The 17955-nt window shown below is 46.3% G+C and overlaps 1 protein-coding gene across 2 annotated transcripts in view; it reads left to right on the top strand.

The window, feature by feature from the left end:
* Nucleotides 1-1709: 1709 nt before the first annotated feature.
* LYN (LYN proto-oncogene, Src family tyrosine kinase) overlaps nt 1710-17955 on the top strand; it is an 85407-nt gene continuing 69161 nt past the window's right edge. Inside the window, exon 1 of one of the 2 annotated variants that reach the window (XM_045005031.1) lies at nt 1710-2174. The gene's annotated coding sequence lies outside the window, so the exon portion shown is untranslated. Of the gene's footprint in view, nt 2175-11448; nt 11541-17955 lie in introns of those variants that run through there. The other variant, XM_045005032.1, reaches the window with a different exon arrangement.

The following is a 17955-nucleotide window of genomic DNA, read 5'->3' as shown; positions in this document are numbered from 1 at the left end:
TTATCTGAGCCTGTTGGCCTCTGACTGGCTGCTTCTATGCAGCCTCTCTAGGCAGGCCTGACAGACCCACCTTAGCCACTCCTTTCTTGGGGCACAGTGTGGTAGGACCACGGGGCCTCGAGCAGGAGGCCTCAAAGGGCCTGGTACACCCCGTCACACCCCCTCCCTCCAGTTCCCTACCCTGATACACACAGCCTGTGGCTAAGGACTGTGTCATAGATTGGCCTGGACTTGCTCTTCCAGCTGCTGTACACCAGCAGATGGGCCCCAGGCTCAAGGGGCTCCAGCTGTGGAGCTAAAAATAGTGTAGTTGTTTGGGGTCTGTGTTCAGCCTCCAGCCTGAGCCCAAACAACTACACTGCTCTTCTATAGCCCTGCAGCCAAGGCCTCAGCCAGCTGACCCAGGCCAGCCACTGCTGTGCTGCAGGTCTTTTATTGCCGTATAGATGTACCCCTGCAGGCTGAACAGGCCCTTAGCTAGCTTCAAAATCGGAGAACTGCAAAGAAGGCATAAAGGTACCTTTACTTCACATTGTGTCCTGCACCTAATACTGCTCAGCTACTCCCAAGATTTGGGCCCGCTATAGTCAATACCCCAATTTAGTGCTCTGCTTCTGAAATTCTGACTTTGAATTCTCACCACTTTTTAATATTATTTAATCTTTTATGGTCAGAAGTCGGTTGCTCAATAAGTAGACTTATGCCTTTCTCCACTTTTAGAGTTTTTGAGTTGCAGCTTCTGGATTTCTGGTCCAGACCTCCCTGCTTGGGGCTTGATGGTCTCTAGGGGCTGATTCCACATCAGAGCAGTGTTCTAGTGAATCCTAATTAAAAATTGGTAATTTTACCTTTTTGGGTTTCTTTCCAAGCCTGCTTCTTGTATATCTTAGAAATTGCTATGTTTAAATGTTTGGCAGGGTTGATGGTGGATTTCTAGTGCCCATCATCAGAGTCGTCTTCCTTATGGGGACATGTGACATCCCTCTCAGATCTTTCAATATATTTTTTATTTCTTATTAATAAATAAGAGCCTGTTATGGGAGCAAAGAGTTTCTACTCATGCTGATGAAGGAAACAGACCAGTCTTGGACATAACAAGCAGAATCATGATCAAAGCAGAAATGTTTCTATGCTATTACCCACCATAGCCCTCTTTTACATTTTTCCCTTCAGATTCATAAGATGTTGGAGCAAGGACTGCCATTTACTATATGTGTGTACAGCACCTAGCACAATGGGGTGCTCTGCTGGTTAGCCTCCAGCTATTACTGCAAAAGTAATGTTTAATAGTGTTAACGGTGCTGCCCTGCTCAGGCATACCTCACAAGTTTCCCTAGCTCAGGAGGGACAGTCATTACACTTTAGCAAAATATTTAACTTGCATTCCTTCTAAACTCTCCCAGACTCCTAGGTGCTCCAGTGGAGCTAAAATAGTTTATTATCCACCAGGTGAGAAAGGGAATAGGAGAAACTGCCTGGACTTCCCTTACTGCCCCCTCCCCCTAGGTGTGTGCAGCCTCTGCTCATTTAATAGGTAGAAAGAGTGAGGCAAATAGATGGTTGTGAGGGCAGAGCACGCCCTCCTCCCACTAGCCAGAGGGAGGGAGAGTTGAGGGCTCCTCTAGTTAAAATGAAACCAGCTAACAGTAATGATCCTCCTCCTGAAATCCCTTCTCATCTATTCCGTAGTTTATTGCTGGTGGAAATACCTCTGGGGATCTTGTTTGTGTCTCTGCTTCAGCCCCTCCTATGAAACCCTCACCCATTGTTTTGATTGATTAATCAAAAGCTGAACAATACTTTTTATTTTTATTAAAAATCCTCCCTTCTCTCCCCCCCCTCCGTAACCTTTACTGATATTTATGCAAATCTCCTAATACCAGGAAGTAAACTGAAAACTCTCAGCCAACCCACTGAAACCAAGCGAAGTTCCTTTTCTGCAGCTCACAGAGGTGGCCTCAGGCAGACTAGCGGCTTGGCTGCTCTGGAGTCTTTCTCTCTCTCCCAGCTGTTAAATCCTGTGGTCTTTAAAAAACCCAAGCGTGTAGCTTTTCCTTTCCCTGAGGATACTCAGCTAATTTAACTCTGAACTACACCCTGGCTCCTACCCCCACTCTGTGGCTGAAGTAACCGTGGAGTTTACTTGCTGCTTCCAAAGTTTCACACTCAGGGAAGTAAGTGTCTTTCTTTTGTCTCCTAATTTGGAAGTGGGTAGCTTGTTCGGGCTACTGTGTCCAGCGGTAATTTCTGTGATCCTTTCAGACCAGTGGGGAATGCAGGGAACAGCCCTGCACTGGCAGGGTACGGATTAATGGGACTTCCTCTTTAATTCATACAAATCATGGGCTTCCGACATTCCTAGAGTTTGTCAGAGGGAACGAGTGCTTCTCTCTGGTGATGAGAGGAAAGGCGTCTTGGAACCTTTTTGGCAGCTGCCCCTGTTGCTTTGGTGACAGTTTTTCCCCACCTGGATCTACCTTGCAGATCAGAGAGAATAGACGCTTGTTTGTCTGTTGCATAAAGCAGCTTATCACAGGAGGCTGGGCTTTAGTTATTTTTTATTGTTGTTAGCTCTCATATAACACGCTGTCTTTAATTACATTGGAATTTTTTGAGATTTAACCTGCCCTATTGGCATACCAATCATTTTAGGGAAAGCTAGTCTATAAATACATGTTGGCATCTTCCTCTAGTCTCTCCCCTTCCCCCCCCCCCCCCCACACAAAAAAAATGAAGAGAAAAGCAAAGTTTTCAGGCAAGAGAAAGAAGGGACTGATGAAGGGCATTCTAGAATTATTACTGAATTAGCTAAAGAGTGATTGATTTGTCGGGTCATGGAACCTGATCTCTCTCATTCATTGAAGTGAACAAGAAATATTAAATGAACCATGTGTTAAGGATATAGCCAGTTCAAAAGAGGAAGTATGACACTAATGGGCAGCTTGTGTTTCTACCCCTTCAGGGAACAGTTCTTTGAACCTCAGATACAATTTATAGTACATTAGTTAAAAGGAAGTGAGAGTTCTTTTTGGACTGGTTAGCTTTTCCTTTAGCCCAGGGGAAGGGGTGTAGCTGCAGTCTAAGCTTTCCTGTATGGTTCAGTTTTAAGGAAATACAGCAATTTATTTGAGAAGAAGACTTTAAAAAGGGATTACAGTTGGTGGTTTGTTTTGATCTTCAAGGCTATATTGTCTTCAGCCAATCTTGACTATTCCTAATTAAAATAAAAAAAAAAGTTGGAATGCTAGAAGAATGTAGTATTACACAATGCATTTTTTCTTAGTCACTGTCACAAGCTAAGACAATAGACTTGGTTTAACTACGAGAGAAAATATGGCCTCTGGATATTCTGTGTTTAAACTCTGGATTTTAAACCTACAAGTGTATATATAGTAAAGTAATTCCTGGAGCATCTTCAAAGTAAAACTGCTTCCTCTTAGCTAGATATTAAAGTGTGCTCCTGCTTTGAAAAAAATGAAAACGGTATTATGATGTTCCATGTTTAATATCTCTCACTGGCTTCCAGTCCAAGTCTGCTCAGTTTCTAAAAACAAAAACAACAAAAAGCTCACTTTTTTATTTTAAACTGCCAGACCTGCAAATTCTGTCTAGAATCTGAAAGTCAAGCTGGTTCTTTCTAGGTCGAGCATCATCCTCAGTATTCTGCAGTTAGAATTTAGTTGACAGTCCCTGTTTTTTCTCAAGCAAGAATAAAATCAGCTTAATAGTCAAAACTAATTTTAGTCATTAAAGTAAGCAGATATGATGACTCTGAATACACACAGGGAACAAAAAAGTTGAAGTAGAAGTTGCCATTTTTGCTTTCATTTTTCACAATGGAAGAGCACTTTAGATATTTTTTTCAGCCAAAAACTAAACAAACGCTCTTCTCTCCCACACTCCCTGCAAATCCCCATCCCATCCTACCATCTTAAAACAGCACAAATTGATGGGAAACTTTTTACCCTTGTACAGTATGATTCCTGCATGACCCTTGGAATGCCTGAATGCTAGATGCAAATGGTTGTAATATCTGGTGGTAGATAAATTGTGGAACACTTGCCAAATGATTAGAAAAAAAATCTGCAGTATAAAACTGTTTTAACAAAATAAAGATTAAATTGTGTTGGGGAGCCTAGTTTTCAAGAAGGGTTAATCAAATTGCTTTAATGTGAATCTTTCCTGTTCTAGTACTGGATGCAGAGCAGATGTGATGGTTTTATAAGTTTAATAAAGTGGGGACTTCACATCTGTATAATAAGTAGTGACAACATTGGCTCTTCCAGTCCATAGTTGCAAAGAATTTTCTCAGTAAAAGTAGAAACAGGGATGAAAGTCTGACTAATAATGTTATCTAACAGGAGTGTATGGAATCACAGGAGACAATTAAAATTCATGGATTCTGAAGCCAATAGGTTTCACATTCTGTTGACCTATTTCAAGATTAATATCTTGTATCTGGTGCCAGCTTTGTAAGTGACGTAGAAAGTTTTCTTGGTTTAATAGGATAAAGATTTATTTTATCAGTAAACTGTTGAGATAGCTGTATTACTGCAATGATAATGTATATAACAAGCATTTTAGCAACTTCTATAGATTGGTAGATGTGAAGTGGTTCTGCTTTTCCTGTGTATTCCTCTGGGTAAGCAAGACTTTGTTGTAAAGGTGCCCAAAGAATTGCAGAAAAGCCTTTTTTTTTTTTTTTAAATAATATTTTGGTGAGTAAAATCATTCAATGACTGTTTTTGTTGACAGTGCTTTTGACTACAATGATAATCACCTGCTAACACTAGGCATTTTATACTCTATTAGCATTCCAGTTTTCAGGTGTGTTTTACCTTGTCCAAACTATTGGATGTATTTTCTACAAATTTATAAATCTTTGTGTATTTATTAATTTATATATACTCTTTCCATAACATTGCCTCCCCAACTCTCTCTTTAGAAATGAGGCACTGTGTTCTGTGACCCTATCAGCTCTCATAAGCATAACAGCAACATGCTTGGTCAGTTTTTGTAAGGGAAACCTCATAGCCCACCCAGGTCCTTCAGCAAGTGATGTAGATATTTCAATTGGGAGATTTCTCCCTGAATCAGAACTTAATTGATGTCTCAAGATTGACTTAGAGGCTGCTGGAGGTCCCATCTCTTGAATGACACAAAACTAAGGTCCTCCTGGCCACCTGTGGCCATTAAAGATTACATGGCACAATTCTCAAGATAAGAGGCATTGCACTTGGTCCTGGTTAAAGTGCAACTTGGGGAGTAGCATCCTACCTAAAGATACCCTTAGATTGATTAGATAATGTACTCTTCATGTCTTTTCACATGGGAATGCTGCACTAGGGATGTGGGGAGTTAAATAGCTAATCCCAGAAGTAATTGCATTTTTGTGGTGGAAAAGAGGTGTGTGTTTCAATACTTCATTTTGAGTATTTAAGTGTTTTGATCTTTAGGATGAGAAGTACTCACTTTGGGCCAGATAGTACCATACCCAGAGATGGGTATGTGAAAGGCAGCAAGCACCTTTCCCCCTTTTTATGTGGCCTGTGTAAGGGCCAGACATAATTGTAGCCCCTTTGCTCAGGGAAACTCAGGGTCTGCTCCCTCCTTCCCCCACCCCCCCCACAATGTGAGTTGATGATGCTTCTGTGAAGCTGGGCCAGTGCAGCTGGTGGGCAGGCAAAGGATGATGGTGAGGAGGAGGAGCAGGGCCTCCCAGAGGATTCAGGGGGCCTGGGGCAAAGCAATTTCAGGGGCCCCTTCCATAAAAAAAAAAGTTGCAATACTATAGAAAACTATATTCTCATGGGGGCCCCTGCGGGGCCCGGGGCAAATTGCCTCACTTGCGCACCTCTTTTTCCCCCTCCCCACCTTGGGCAGCCCTGGTAAAAATAAAGATTTAAAAACCTTCCGCATCTCGGCAGAAACCCAGTTTTGAGACAACTTCTTTTCAAGTCACCTTTACAAGGTATCACTGGTTCTCAGCATCAGCTGGTGCTGATAATGCGTACAATGTCTGCTTTCCTTCAAAATTTGTTGTGGTTTTTTTAATTGAAAAGCTGAAATTAGTCTGCCAAAACCTGAACATGGTTTGGGGCTTCAGAAGTATGTGGCCAAATATTTGCTGCTTGCTGTGTTTGTTTAAAGAAACAATAAAAAAAAAATCTGCTTCAAAAAAATCCAAAACTTTTGAACCTCCTCAGCTTGTGACCAAACTCCTGAGCCCATCCAGTCAGAGATTTTTCCAGGTTTCTGATACTCTGCTGGCTTCCTTGACTCATATCTGTCTCCATAACTTTGGGTTCATTTAGGTTAGAACATAAGAATGGCCATACTGGGTCAAACCAAAGGTCCATCCAGCCCAGTATCTGTCTACCGACAGTGGCCAATGCCAGGTACCCCAGAGGGAGTGAGCCTAACAGGTAATGATCAAGTGATCTCTCTCCTGCCATCCATCTCCACCCTCTGACAAACAGAGGCTAGGGACACTATTCGTTACCCGTCCTGTCTAATAGCCATTTATGGACTTAACCTCCATGAATTTATCTGTTTCCTAAAGACTGGCTCCATGGGGTCCCTCACAAACTGGAGACGGTTACTGTGGGTTTGTCGTTAGTATAGCTTATGTACATACTCCACGAACTGAGCATTTGAGCTTGTTCCGGAATCTGGGATGAGTCTATATTGTGAAAACTGAAATGCTTAAAATAGCACATGCATGTGAATGGACACAGGGTGCTAAAATTAAATTAACCCAGGGGATCTCAAACTGGGGGTCGGGACCCCTCAGGGAGTCACAAGGTTATTACTGGGGGTTGCGAGCTGTCAGCCTCCACTTCAAACCCTGCTTTGCCTCCAGCATTTATAATAGTGTTAAATATATAAAAGTGCTTTTAATTTATAAGGGGGGGTTGCACTCAGAGGTTTGCTATGTGAAAGGGGTCACCAGTACAAAAGTTTAAGAACCACTGAATTAACCCCTATAGAGTCTCGGGGAATGCAGGGGAGGGTGGGGGTCTCCCTTGGTAGGGTTGGGAAGGAGGTAGGTGGTGTAGGATATTGCTCTTCTCATGTGATCCCTCCCCCATGGCTGTCTTGGCTCTATCACTGTTAATCTAAAGTGGCTAATTTTAAATGAAGCTACCCTCCCCTGACATGAATCTCTCTATGGTACTGAAATTAAATGTAGACTATAATTTGGCATTTGAGAAGTGAGAGGGATGGTAGCCCTAAGGGAAAAGTTAACAGCTTGGCTCTTTGTGTTAAATAACTGTCTGCAAGCTTCAAACTGCTGAATGAGCTTTAGGATAGGGAAGGCTGTGCCTCCCCAAACAGCCTGGCCCTGCCCCCTATCTGACCCCACCCACTCCCTGCCCCCCCAACTGCCCCCCCTCAGAATCCCCGACCCATCCGGCTCCTTGTCCCCTGACAGCCCCCCCCACCCTGGGACACCCCCCCGCTCCCTGTCCCCTGACTGCCCTGACCCCATCCACCCCCCTGCCGAGTCCTGACAGACCCCCAGAACGCCCACGATCCAACCCCTGTGGACGTTCCCCATCCCCTGACCCCCCTCGAACCTCCGCCCCCTCCCTGTGTCCTGACTGTCCCCAGGACTCCTTGCTCCTTATCCAACTCCCCCGGCCCCCTTACTATGCTGCTTACCCTCGCCTCTCCTGGAGCCTCAGCGCACCGCGTCCAGGAGCAGCCCTGGACAGCGCTGCAGTGGCGTGGCTCCGGCAGGACCTGAGCTCCTGCTGCTCGGCCACAGCTTGCAGCCCCACCCCCTTACCATGCGGCTCCAAGCGGCAGGCACTCAGGTCCCATTGGAGCCACGCTGCGTTAGCTCTGTCCAGGGCTGTTTCTGGACCCAATGCGCTGAGGTGCCGGGGAATGGGGGAAGGCAGGGGGGAGCCTCTGACATTCTCGTGGGGGCCCCTGCGGGGCCCAGGGCAAATTGCCTCACTTGCCCCACCCACTCTGGGTGGCCCTGAGGACGAGGGGGTGTAAACTCCACCTAATGCAAGGGTGAGATAGGATTCCTTGCAGCAGCAGCCTCCCAGAGGTATTATGGCATTATGCTGCCCCCAACATGAGGCTGAGCCTTGATGGTATCAATGAGCCCCAACTCCGTGTGAGACAGTATTGCTATAAAGTAGAAGAAAAAGAAGAAATCCATAGGGTGTGTTTTGTTGAATTCCTGCTGATAACTTGTACTCATAGTGTAGATATTTCCATTAAAAAGTGCTGAGCACTTGTTTGAAACATGCTAGAGAGAGCTATTTTTCATCTCTGTAAATTATTTTTAATAACATACAAGTTTTTTTAGATCAACCCTACTGATGCAATTGTCAGTACCCATACACAATGTAGTAACCTATTAACTATTTAAAAAATGTTTTAACTTCTATCAACTAAATTCCAATGATGGCATTGAACATTTTTAGTTAAATTGTCCTTCAGAGAAGGATGGGAAATGCAGTGTTCTTTTTAGCCTCATTAAAATACGCTTCCACTAAATTTGATGTCTACAGATGGAGTCAGTCTGAACAATCTTCAGCATCTTTCCTGAAGATTACTATCCTAGCATAAAGATGGAAGCAGAATCAGTCTTGTGTAGTGTTTGTATGACAGTTATGAGAGCTGCTTGTTCTGATATTCATAATGAACCTCTATTTAATGTCCAAGCCTAAAGAACTATTCACAGGGACCGGGATGCTAGATACATTAGTGTGGGAAATAGCCTCTACCCTCATGGATAGAGATGACATTTTGACAGAAGCACTTGTCGGGGAGAAATGTTGTTATGAGAGTACTGTCAAATTCAGTGTTCGGGGAGGAGGAGAAGAACAGCATTATTTGAAATGAAGACCTTCAACCTATGTATCCTATACATTAGGACTGTATTGTCTGTCTTATTTAGACTGCAAGCACCTGGGGTAACTATAATGTATTCCTTTGTACAGCATTGAGTACCCCATCATACACTGTCCCAGGTATAATGATAACTCCCAGTCTAAGCAACATGTCCTCCTGCCTCTGAGGCCTTTGGTGCATATAATGTAAGATCAACACTTCTCTTCCTGGCTAAGCTGTGGTTGATATACTAAAAAACTCACACCTGCTTTGCTCACTTACATCTTCAAGTTCTATTTTTCCTTTATACATTCTTTTGGTCGAGCCTATCGTCTCAGTAACAATAACAATTGGATTTTTAGTTCTTCTGAAGAAGACCATTACAATATAGTCATTTTGTGAAATATTGAGCTGAACCATGCTGCAGTACATACTAGGAATTAGTGTGCATGGTACATTTGCACTCTGAGCTTGGCATTTTCTGTAAATTAGTTTACATTATCTACAGCCATTTATTTACAATTCAGACTTGATATACATACAAAGGGGACAGATCATATCTTGGAAATGTGTTTTCCGTCTTCTTTAGTGTTTGGTTAGTTGAAAGCAATTCAGGGACTTCAGCAAATGTACATATTGGCACAGCAACCCTATTGTTCATGTGTTCTGGTGTGTGGGTTTTCATTTGTACTTTTAGTGCTTTTTACATCTTAGTCATTGTTTGGTACAGGCACACCCATATAGACCTGTTTGATCAATAGACTTTTGACTATGCTTCATATGCTAGACTTTTTTATTAGACAAATGCTGGAATAATATGGTTCTGCAGAAGATAATGTAGAAGTATATTCTTTTCCCCTCTGTATACTGTAGTATGTTACTGCATTATGGCCTTCCAACAAAATAAATACTAAGGAGCAACAAGCGCCATTCCCGTGGATAGATGTATAATTAATTTTATAAAGGTGACATTTGTTAATCCACAGATTTGTATTACTGCTGCTTTTGACTCCTATTGTTCAGATTAGATCTTGGTAAAGAAAATATTCAAGCATAAGTTTTCCAGTGGTATAAAATTGAATGAGAAAAGATACTAGTTTTATTGTCATATCTGCCATATTTATCTGAAGAGGATGTTCTCAAACCGTGCCATCAGCAGGACCTGGAGCATCATGGAGATTGTGCCTTTAAGGTCCAAATGGAAGGGACTGTACTACGCTGGAGCAGCCCCTACACACCCAGCTAAGCAGACTGGTAGTGGCCTGGCCAGCCCTTTGCGTAATAGGTTGAGTGCTTTTGTGTAACAGTGATTCAAGTATGAGAGGAAAGGAGATGGGGAACACAGTTTAAGATGTTTGCCAGGATTTGAGTCTTTGTCATTGAGGAAGTGAAAATTTCTTTGGTCAATACTCAGGAAGGGGAGGGAGGAGAAAGAGGAAATTCGTCATTTGGATGCATGGGGCTCAGCTGTTTCAATACAAATTGCAAAACTTATTTGAATCTGCAGACAGCAAGATAACACAACATGCAAATGAAATTCAAAATAGGCTTTGAAAACTGCAAAATACCAAGGAACTTCTAAACTCTAGGCAGAGGCTAGAAAGATGTTCTTATAGTGCTGGAGGGGCATTTGGAGATTTTGTTCCCCCTTTGCTTTTCTCAGTGTGTCCCCTGCTCTTTACACCTTGTTTTTGTCACCATTCTGTGCTCTCCATCTTCTTTCCCCTCATTCTGACCTTGCAAGCAGCGTGGCAGCTCTTCTTCTCTCTGTCGTATCAGTTCCACCACACTGCCTGAAAAATATGATCGAAGCAGGGAGACCAGCACCGATCTGGGGAGCATTAGCATACATTAAGCAGAAAGGGGAGCCCATCTATTCTTGGTGCTTGGCTGTCCACTCTGACTAGTTTTCAGCACAGTGGCTGATTGACGTGGCTGAAGGAGAGGGGTTGACTGGCAGTGTGCAGCATTCCCATGCTGCTGGCAGGGCCGGGGAAGCAGTAATCAGCAGTGTCATCGCTAAGGCTGATGAAATGCATTTGCTTTGCTGTAGGATTTGTGACAGAATCAGTGTGCTGTAGTGGAACTCTATCCTCTCTGCCATGGTACCTATCAATACTGCTTGCTAAGTATCCTTAGTGCTGTGCTGCTTTGAGTCTTTTTATGAGTTGAGTTGATTTTTTTTTTCTTGAAAAACTACATCACCCTTTTGCTTTTACCCAGCTATAGCAGCGACCTCTTTCTGCTGTCTCTCTTGGTGTTTTTCTGTTTTTAAACTCTTTCCCCATTCCTGGTCTATTTTTTTCTTTCCCATCTGTCTTTATCCTTTATTCTCTTAGGGCCTGTCTACAGTACAGGGAACTCATCTGACACAGTTACAAGTGCTCTTGATTTATACCCCACACTGCAGCTCCTCTCCTCTGCCCCCACCCCCAACAAAAACCTTATCGACCAAGTTTTGTGCATTAACATCTACCATACTGCCTTATTCTATGTGTATCACACCTGTGCAGCTATTCCAAAGTGCCTCAGAAGAGGACAGGGGGGCTGAAGGATGTTTCAACTTGTGTGACCCTGCACCCCAAGATGGCCTAAGGAGAAAGGGGGACCAACCAAACCAGTGACACACTCATGATGAAGAGTGACACTGCAAGCAGACTGTGCACTGAACCTGTTACAGAAAGGTAGCTATGTGCCATTATAGCCACTGGGAAGGGCAAAACACTTTCAACCATGTTGTGTCTAGGCACAAGCCATCTTTGGAGCCAACCGTAGCCTGGACTATTTATATGCTATTAAAAACCGTGTGCAGACAGACAGGGCTTTGTCCAATGTCCGCTGCCTCTCCTATTTCCCTCCTATTGTTTCCCCCTTCAGGAGTTGCTCTGGTAAGTTTTTTGCTTCACTTGTTCACAGTATATCCTGTCCTCAGGCAGCGGCGTATTATCGCCTAGGCCAACAAGGCCTAGGCCTAGGGCGGCAAATTTGCAGAGGCAGCAAATGTGCTCACACCCCTTCCCCAAATCCCCGGCACACCTCCTCCCCTAGGCGCGCCGCGCTTCCCTCCTTCCACCTCCCTCCCAGGCTTGCCGCGCGAAAGCGCTGGGAGGGAGGGAGGGAGAAGCGAGTAGCGGCACTCGGAGGACGCGGAGCAGAGGTGAGCTGGGTCCCGCGGGCGCGGGGAGTAACCCGGGGGGGGGGGGCGGGAACTGCTCCCCGCCCCAGCTCACCTCCACTCCACTGCTGCCATCTTCCGAGTGTGCCGCAACTCCCCTTCTCCCCCCTCCCTCCCAGGCTTGCCGCGGGGGAGCGGAGGTGAGCTGGCATGCGTGGGGGTAGGGGGGGCGGCAATTTTTTGAGGGTCTCGGGGCGGCAAATTTGTTAATCCACCACTGTCGTCAGGGCAAAGTGAAACTTACCAAAGCCGGTAATTGCACTGTGCGGTCAGCTGCTGTTTTACAGAGCCAGCACCCTGAGAAGCTGTTACTGGGAAAGGGAAAGAGAGGAAGAGCAGCAACAAGCAGAAAAAGCACTGATATGATGTGGGAAAGCTGGAGAAAGGTGTCTTAGGGTACGTCTACACTACAAGACTATTTCGAATCTACTTAATTCGAATTTGTGGAATCGACCTTATGAAGTCGAATTTGTGTATCCACACTAAATACACTAATTCGACTGTCTGAGTCCACAGTAACGGGGCCAGCGTCGACTTTGGAAGCGGTGCACTGTGGGAAGCTATCCCACAGTTCCCGCAGTCCCCGCTGCCCAGTGGAATGCTGGGTAGAGCCCCCAATGCCTGCTGGGGGAAAAAATGTGTCGAGGGTGGTTTTGGGTAACTGTCATCATTGAACTGTCAATCACGCCCTCCCTCCCTCCCTCCCTCCCTCCCTGAAAGCGCCTGCGGGCAATCTGTTCGTGCACTTTTCTGCTCAGTGACAGCGCGGGCGCCACAGCACTGCGAGCACGGAGCCCGCTGCAGTTATGGCCGTTGTCAACTCCTCGCACCTTATCGTCCACCTCTTCCACAGTCAGCTGCTGAGAAATCGGGCTACTTTTCAATGGTGCTGCGAGCACTGGTGGACCATGGGGGACGTTTTACCAACATCAACGTCGGGTGGCCAGGCAAAGTTCATGACGTGCGTGTTTTCAGGAACTCTGGTCTGTTTAGACGCCTGCAGGAAGGTAGTTTCTTCCCGGACCACAAAATAAGTCTTGGGGACGTGCAGATGCCTATAGTGATCGTCGGGGACCCAGCCTACCCGCTAATGCCCTGGCTCATGAAGCTCTGTGCAGGCGCCTTGCACAGTGACAAGGAACTCTTCAAGACCCAGCGAGCAGTGACCAGCGTGACCTGTGACTGTTCAGTTTCTTTACAGAGAAGCTGAACCTGCCCCTGTTTCTTTACCAAATGACTGTTGACTAGCATCTGCAGTTACATACCCCGCCCACCCCGCTTCCCCAACTTCCAACACACATTTAAAAATAAAATACATGTTCCACTGTAACTTTACAAAGGTTTCTTTATTGATGACTTTGCGTTACAGGGTTGAAACTGGGACACGGACTGTGCTGGGTAGGGTGTGCGGTGATGTAAAGACCGCCTGTAAACTCGAGGAATGACAGGCTCCTGCTCCCAGAGCGGTCTGCAGTGCCGGACTGGATGTTTCAACGGAGCCTGCCATCCCTCCTTTTTGGCACTCTGTGTGCGGGGGCTATGTGGCCTTTTGGCGGGGAAGGATGGATACAGATTCCTCTGCTGCGTGGCTCTGTGGTCCAGGACAGGGACCGTTGCATGAGATCTGTAACCCCCCTCCCCCGCTACAAATTCACGTACCCCCCCACCCACACAGAACCTGCAAACCACCTCCCATACCGACCAGGGTGCGTACTGACTGCAGTGTGTGTGTGACCTGCTGCTGATCCTGCCCCCATGTCTGTACCCTGGTAAAGGTGATTGTCCTGTCAAATTACCAACCCCCTTCCCCCCCTTCAAACACAGTCTCCTCTAAAAGAACATGACGGAAAAAGTAATTAACAGAAAAGTATTTTTTATTATCAACTAGACAGTTAGGGGATGAAACTGGGATGGGGGCTTGGGTGAGGCGGGAAGGAAAGGACTTCTCAAAATTTAGGCTATGAGAGCTTTTCGGTACTTGAGCACTCTGCTGGGGTGCAGTGACAGTTTACACGGCCTCTGGCGCCCCTCCTTCTGGTTATTTTGGGTGAGGGGGGTATGGGACTTTGTGGCGGGGGAGGGCGGTTGCAGATACACTGCAGGGGGGCTCTGTCCTCCTGCCTGAGGTCCTGCAGAACATGCACAAGGCGCAGGAGCATGTCCGTTTGCTCCCTCAGTAGTCCAAGCAGCGTTTGAGTCGACTGCTTGTCTTCCTCACGCCACCTCTCCTCCCGTTCGCTGTGTGAGCACTGGTACAGAGAGAGGGTCTCCCTCCACTGGCTCTGCTGGTCCGCCTCGTCTCGGGAGCACCCCATAACTTGAGCGAACATCTCGTCCCCTGTCTTTTTCTTTCGCCACCTAATCTTTGCCAGCCTCTGTGAGGGGGATGCTGTGGCAGGTCTGGAGACAGTCGAAGCTGTGTGATGTGAAAAAGGGAGTGAATTCCTTGCAAACATAAATTTTTGCGAAGAATGAACACAGTGTAGTCTGTCTCTGTGAATTCTGGGTTGAGATCCCAGTGCCCGATGGGGCAAAAACCATTTTCGCGGGTGGTTCTGGGTAAATGTCGTCAGTCATCCCTTCCTCCGGGAAAGCTACAGCAGACAATCATTTCAAGCCCGTTTTCCCTGGATTGCCCTGGCAGACGCCACAGCGTGGAAACCATGGAGCCTATTTTGCCTTTTGTGCCTGTCACCGTATGTGTACTAGATGCCGCTGACAGAGGCGGTCCAGCAGCGCTACACAGCAGCATGCTTTTGCTTTTGCATGACAGCAGAGATGGTTACCAGCCATACTGTACCATCTACCATACCATAAATTGCTAATAAGATGGGCATGGTTACCAGTCCTTTTGCACTGCACCATTTGCTGCTGTCATAAGTGCCCCTGGCTGCTCTTAGCCAGGGGCGCAAAAGCCAAAATTGGGAATGACTCCCTGAGTCAATCCCTCCTTTTTGGTATCTAAAAATAGAATCAGTCCTGCCTAGAATATGGGCAAGTGTACTAGAGAACCACTGTATCAGAGAACCAAGCTGCTCTGTGTCAGATCCTGCATAGATTATGAGCTGTATGCTATTCACAGGGGGTGCTCCTGCAACAACCCCACCTGTTCATTCCATTCTTCCCCAGCCTTCCTGGGCTACCATAGCATTGTCCCCCCACTTGTGTGATGAAGTAATAAAGAATGCAGGAATAAGACACAGTGACTTGTTAGTGAGAAATGAGTGGAAGGCAGCCTCCAGTTGCTATGATAGTCCAGATAGGACATTAAGGAGCGTGGAGGAGAGGAGCCCAGCATCCTGCTGCTAGTCCAGGGGCAATTGAATCTTTTCTTTACACATGAAGGGTGGGGACTGATGAAGCTCAGCCCCCTGTTGCTATGATGAGGACGGTTACCAGCCATACTGCACCATCTACCAGGAAAAATTAGGGCCAGGCGCCCTTGATCAACCTCACAGATGCTAGTACGCATGGTTACCAGTCCTTTTGCACTGCCCCATGTGCCAATAGGCTGATGATGACAATGGGTATCAGTCTTACTGCACCATCAGCCACCCATGGCGGGGGGGGACGGAGCAAGGATGTCGGTGTTCAGTGCTGCACCATCGCGTCTATCTGCAGCATTCAGTAAAGATAGGGTGACATGTAAAAGAGTCAAGAGAGGATTGTTTTCCCTTTCACTTCTGGGGGTGGTTGGGGGCCTGCGTAAATTGCCAAGCTATGCCCTGACCCACCGCGGACACTGTTTTTGACCCTAGAAGCATTTGGAGCTCAGCCAAGAATGCAAATGCTTTTCGGAGACAGCAGGAACTGTGGGATACCTTGCGTCCTCAGTTCCCCCTCCCTCCATGAGCGTCCATTTGATTCTTTGGCTTTCCGTTACGCTCGTCACGCAGCAGCGTGCTGAGTCTGTGCTATGCCGTCTGTCCGGAGATTTTTTAAAAATACTTTGGACCAGGCGTAACATTACAGTAATTCCCCTAATTACATGCAGGAGTCTCCGAGCGAGATCACCCTGAGGACGGTCACTGAAGGAGATAGAGAGCGCATGCTGCGTGAAAGCCAGCACAAACCAGGGCCCTACGCAGCCGTGCTCGGGGAGGCAATGCTCCCTGAGTACCTCATGAAAGCCTGGCGCGGAAAAGTGTGCTACCACGGAGCACCCAATAAGGTAGCTCTCCCCAGGAACCTCCTGCGGAGGCTTTTCGATTACCTCCAGGAGAGGTTCGTGGAGATCTCCCAGGAGGATTTCTGTTCTATCCCCATATATAGAGAGACCTCCTTTTCACATACTTCAGATTCCTGTTATATTAAGAATAAAAGTTTACATGGTTAAAGCACTTACCAAGTGATCCTTCCCCTGATTCAGGGTCCGGGTTAATGGCCGGGGAGGGTTGGTAGGGGATCTCCGTGACGGTAATGAAGAGATCCTGGCTGTCGGGGAAACCAGCGTTGTAAGCGCTGTTGCCTGCCTCGTCCTCCAGAAACCCTTCCTCATCTTCCCCGTCCGCGAACATCGCCGAGGAACTGTCCGTCGACACTGTCCCATCATCAGAGTCCATGGGCACTGGTGGGGCAGTGGTGGCAGGCTCCGTAGCGTCCGTTTGCCGCTTTGATTTTTTGGTAGCCTTGTCTGGGGTCCTTGATTTTCACGCGGCGCTGCGTTGCATCCTGGCTGTATCCTCTGTCTCTCATGGCTTTGGAGACCTTCTCGTAGGTCTTTGCATTCCGTTATTTGGAGCGCAGCTCCGAAAGCACAGACTCCTCGCCCCTCACTCCGATCAGATCCAAGAGTTCCCGGTCAGTCTATGCTGGGTCCCTCTTTCTATTCAGAGATTACATGAACTTCTCTGCTGGAGAGCTCTGCATCGCTGCCGGTGCTGCTGAGCTCGCCCCGATGTCCAACCACGAAATGAGATTCTAACTGTCCAGACAGGAAAAGGAATTCAAATTTTCCCGGGACTTTTCCTATGTGGCTGGTCAGAGCATCCGAGCTCGGACTGCTGTCCAGAGCGTCAACAGAGTGGTGCAGTGTGGGATAGCTCCCGGAGCTAGTAAGTTCGATTAGCATCCACACCTAGCCTAATTCGACATAGCCATGTCGAATTTAGCGCTACTCCCCTCGTCGGGGTGGAGTACTGAATTCGAACTAAAGAGCCCTCTAGGTCGAACTAAATGGCTTCCTGGTGTGGACGGGTGCACGGTTAATTCGAATTAACGCTGCTAAATTCGAATTAAAGTCCTAGTGTAGACCAGGCCTTATATGAGACACTTCTGCTTCAGTGGGAAGGTTAGCATATCTGGCTGCATTATTCATTATTTGTATTACCATAGTGCCTAGGAGATGTAGTCGTGGACCAGAACCCCATCGTGCTAGGCACTGCACAAACACAGAACAAATAGGTGCAAAAAATAAGCATAACTGAATTAAGCAAGAAAGTTTGAAATAAACATTGGTAACATTAGACTTTTCTGTGACAATAATGACGTGGGCTGTATTTGATTATGTACAGCAGAGTTTTCAAATAAACTTGAGAAATGTGTAACTTTATTTTCACTTTAAATTGAGCTGATTTTTTTAAAAATGTTTGAATGCAAGTTTTAAGGTTCTAAAACCAGACTGAATTAGAAAAGTTATTCTAATGGAAATGCACCCGACCCTTCACTGCTCAGTGACATAACCAGCTGCCTGTAATGTATTAGTTACTGGAAAGCATGCAGGGCCGACTCTTGCTCTGTGTTGCTTAAAATCTTGCTTTAAATTGCTAGAGGTACTGAGTGGAGTAAATAGGCAGAAGGAGTCTCTTCTGCCCCCAATAGCACCTGCATATAAACAGGCGAGTGCTCCCGTTAGCCTTGTTATGCCCCTACTAGTGCTCCGCAGTCCTGTCATATGACAGAATCATAGAAAGAGCCACTTTCTT

Source organism: Mauremys mutica, chromosome 2, assembly GCF_020497125.1.
Source record: "Mauremys mutica isolate MM-2020 ecotype Southern chromosome 2, ASM2049712v1, whole genome shotgun sequence".
Taxonomy (NCBI): Eukaryota; Metazoa; Chordata; order Testudines; family Geoemydidae; genus Mauremys; species Mauremys mutica.
The sequence above is the reverse complement of the archived record's forward strand: the minus strand, read 5'-3'. Positions and strand labels throughout refer to the sequence as shown.